Raw genomic sequence first — 5,000 nt, 5'->3', positions numbered from 1 at the left:
GAAAAAATTAAAAAAAAAAGCCTAAAGAGCACTGTAGTAAAAGCATTGGAACGAGGGGGGTTTTAATATCTAGAGGGCGTTTTTTAATCAAATAATAGTGAATACCAGAGGAAGTCTCAATACCGTACTGCCAAAACGTCTTCCATACATGGTGATAGAGAAACACTGATATCTTTAAGAGATGGCCTTGGGAGAGCCTTGAATCTAAACATTCAGATTAAATAAACGATACGTTTTATACACATCCAAGGAATACGAAAAGAAAAAGTGTTCATAATTCCTCACACAAATATGAAGAGCTCATATTCATTTGCACTGGCGCCTGCATACTAATATTCAATACCTAGATCTGAAACAGACTGAGCATTTGCACTGCCCAAATATCTGAATTCAAAAACACTACTGTAAGCAAAATATTCAAATGCCAAAATTGTAAATGTCAAAAACAAACCTACAAAATATGCAAACCATTCGCCAGTGCAAACACAAAGATCTAAGGTCATATTTACCTACGCGTCCATATGTAAATGAACGATTGTGGGGTTTCTCGCCCGTACCCTCTTACCTTTTATTACTGGTTCTTTTTAAATTTGCCGGAGTTCGCTGGTTACGTGATCAATGCTTTTGTTCACAGATCTTGTAAGTGTTGTGTAAAATATAAAAGCCAAGGTATCAAGAACACAAAATCTCTCTCTCTCTCTCTCTCTCTCTCTCTCTCTCTCTCTCTCTCTCTCTCTCTCTCTCTCTGTATATATATAATATATATACAGTATATATATATATATATATATATATATATATATATATATATATATATATAACTTCTTTTCATTATTATAAACAACAAAATTTCTATATGGTTTAAAAGGGGAATATGTAACAAAATCTCCTCTTTAAGAATGAAACAGACTTTCGATGTGTTCGTGTTGTCAGAAATAATAAAATAAAACTAATGGTAAACTGCAAAAATTACAGAACTATAAAATATAAAGCCTTTTCCCTCCCATACTTCATAGTCTCCAGCAAGCATTTCAGGGTTTCTAGCCCTATGCCGTTCTCCCTCCTGGTTTCAAGCAACCACAATCTACTGACATTTTGATGTCCATTTACAACTTTGATTTTTTTCAGAAAACACTATAAGCGTTGCTCCCTACCCAAGATTAACTTCTTTACCCCTGACAGTACCATCAAACCACAGCTCTCTCTCTCTCTCTCTCTCTCTCTCTCTCTCTCTCTCTCTCTCTCTCTCTCTCTCTCAAGCCGAGGTACATTAATAGTGTCCAAAACTATACCAGGAAAACTAAGGAAGGCGCACAGGACATTAATCAACTACGCACCAGCATCGATAATGCAGCGACTATTTAATGCGCTGCCAGCTCATCTAAGAAACATATCAGGAGTGAGCGTAGATGTGTTTAAGAATAAGCTCGATAAATACCTAAGATGCATCGCAGACCATACAAAACTGGAAGATGCATTAGCAACTCTCTGGTGGATATACGAGGTGCCTCACACTGAGGGACCTAGGGGAACCCAAACATAGAATAAGGAAATAAGGTAAGGCTAAGGCTCTCTCTCTCTCTCTCTCTCTCTCTCTCTCTCTCTCTCTCTCTCTCTCTCTCTCTCTCTCACACACACAAACACACGCGCGCACACACACACACACACATATATATATATATACATATATATATATATATATATATATATATATATATATATATATATATATATATATACCCTCTTGCTTGAGGGTACACTCAGGCACACAATTCTGTCCAATTTCTCTTCCTCTTCTTTTGTTCACGTTTTTATAGTTTATATAGGGAATATTTATTTTAATGTTGTTACTGTTCTTAAAATATTTTATTTTTCCTTGTTTCCTTTCCTCACTGGGCTATTTTCCCCGTTGGGGCCCCTGGGCTTATAGCATCCTGCTTTTCCAACTAGGGTTGTAGCTTAGCAATTAATAATAATAATAATAATAATAATAATAATAATAATAATAATAATACAGTATATATATATATATATATATATATATATATATATATATATATATATATATATATATATATATATATCTCCATGCTGACTTTAATTTATAAGCTCAGCAAATAAACATATTCATGGTTACATACACAGAAACACAGGCGTAGACACAGATACGCAATACAACTAGAAAGTTATTGGGTCCTTTGACTGGCCACACATTTATGTATTAGATCCTTCTGTGGTTCAAGCTCATTTTTTCTTTGCCTACACATACTCTTCTCTTTCCTCACACAACACGAAGATAACCGAAACATTCTTTTTTCACTCGAGGGATTAATTACTACACTGTAATTGTTCAGTGGCTATTTTCCACTTAGTAGAAGAGACGCGTTAACTATGGTAAATAACTCTTCTAAGAGAAGGACACTCAAAAATCAAACCATTGTTTCCAAGTCATGGGTAATGCCATAGCCTCTGTACCATGGCCTCTAACTGTTTTGGGGTAAGAGTTCTCTTGCTAGAGGGTACAATCAGGCACACTAATCTACCTGGGCTATTTTCCCTGTCGAGGTACTTGGGCATATAGCATACCGATTTTTCCACTGGGTTTCAGATTAGATAATAATAATAATAATAATAATAATAATAATAATAATAATAATAATAATGATAATGATAATAATAATAATAATAATAATAATAATAATAATAATAATAATAATATTGTATGCCTCTGGCAATGAAATGTAAAAAGGAAACCCTACGAAAACTTAAGATATGTTACAATGACTCTTTTAGGTACCTGATGGGAATAGAAAGGTTTTCGAGAGTAAGTGGACACTTTGTTTCTTTAGGAATACCAACATTTGAGGAATTAGTGAGAAAATGCATTGTAAGCTTGTTTCAGAGAGCAAAGAGTTCAAAAAACCACTTAATTTGTGCAATTTTTAACAGTGATAGTTTTAAAAAATCATCAGTTTTTAGAGAGTGGTCTAAACACATTTTCTGTGTTTAGACCTTTTGTTTTATTCCTAATATATTTGTATATAACTATTAATTTTATTGTAATATTTTGTATATGACTCTACAGCTGGAATAAAGAATTTGAATTTGAATTTGAATAATAATAATAATGATGATGATAATAATAATAATAATAATAATAATAATAATATGTGTCTGTTATTGTTTATAATTCCACAGATTTTCATATACATATATATAATTAAGTGCTAATATATACTATACTGTATACCTCTAAAAAGGAATCTTGACAGTGCGACCTCTTTGTATCATGACTATGACCAACTTTAATCGCCATTGCTTTCAAAATGGACATCAGCTGATGCTCACAATGAGAATGGTAATAGGAATAAAGACAACTAGCAAAGTCTTTCAAAACATTACGTTTAGCGTATAAATTCACCTAATGGCAAATGTAAACATTAAGTTAGTAACTTCAGCATGTCAGAACTTAAGATATCAGCACTTCAATATTCCTCATACATATCGTATGAATATGTTAACAACCTTTAGCCATGAAGCAAACAGAGTAACTTGATCCAGGTACGTCTAATACAAACATTAGATCATGTGTGAATATTCAGATTAATCAGTGACGATTTCCTTAAAACAAAGAGTAAAATTTAAACATGATCAACGTAGACCCCTTGTATTTCAATCAAATCAATGAAAACTCGGTCAAAAAAAATTTATATAGTACTGAAACATATCACGATGATATCACACCTGTTGTTTAAATAATTTATATAACTAAGAGTATTCCGTCGGCAACATTACTAAAAACCACCTTCAGACAATACATCGGTTAATTTCAAACCACCATCTAACTTTTCATTTACATCATGTTCACCGATTACAAATCTTTCTATCAGAACAATGCCACCCATCAAACCCATCCATCTAATCACATCCTTCTTCAACCTAATTTAAGTGAGTGCCAACTAATTTAAACATCCCCCAAAACATGTTAACAAGTGAAACCAGCAACAGGACCAAAGTAATAAATGTGAATATCTGAGTATCGTTAATCTCTCCGCAATGTGATATGCCATCAACTCTTGTCAACAAGCCAAATCCCTTTAGTAACTACATGCAATATGCATATGAGTTAACGAGGACGTTCTAGCACCAACTTCCTTGGATGTAATTCATGAGACCAACACCATTTAAACTTCAACTCTAAAAATAATAACATCCATGAAGATTTAATATCATTTCCCTACAAAATGGAAATCTAGTTCCTCCGGCAAAGTCTTGCAATTGCTTGAACTGCAGATGAGGGGGGGGGGGGGGAATACTGATTTTCGCCCTTTTACAGCTCTCATTAAATGAACAAATTCATCTGATTTCCTCATATAGGAAGGTGAATGACTTGAAAATAACTAACACTTCACGATTTTCCATTTGAAAATCTTTAAAATTGGAACACTATATAAATCACAAATAATGTTATCAGAGATTATATAACTACCCCTGAGAGAGAGAGAGAGAGAGAGAGAGAGAGAGAGAGAGAGAGAGAGAGAGAGAGAGAGAGAGAGAGATTGTAAAGCAACTACTACCTACCGGTAACTGTAAAGACTTGAAGCTATAAAAGTTTCATAAATATTTCAGTTTCAGTTTACTGCAACATAACGAATATTTCTTTAGCAAGAAAGGCGTAGGGCAAAACAGATTTTTTTATAATCACAGGATTTCTTTTCCATTGAGAGGAAATTCGTCCAGAAAGAAAACAGGCGTGATTTTGTTGTTGGAGTATAAAACCTCGATCCTATAATACGCACCCTTCAATCAGATGACCCCTTGGCCTTACAAATTGACCGAAACGAATCTCTCCAGCACCTTATCTAGATAGACACTTGCCATTACTGGTACACCCGCTAACAAGCTCTTCAAATGCTCTTTTACTATTTGTTTTTAGAAAAGAATAATTTATGCGTAAACAAGAGTGTACGCATATAAGCTAGCATGAGCTATGCCTCTGC

The sequence above is a fragment of the Palaemon carinicauda genome, chromosome 2 (genome assembly GCF_036898095.1).
Source record: "Palaemon carinicauda isolate YSFRI2023 chromosome 2, ASM3689809v2, whole genome shotgun sequence".
Lineage (NCBI taxonomy): Eukaryota > Metazoa > Arthropoda > Malacostraca > Decapoda > Palaemonidae > Palaemon > Palaemon carinicauda.
The sequence above is the reverse complement of the archived record's forward strand: the minus strand, read 5'-3'. Positions refer to the sequence as shown.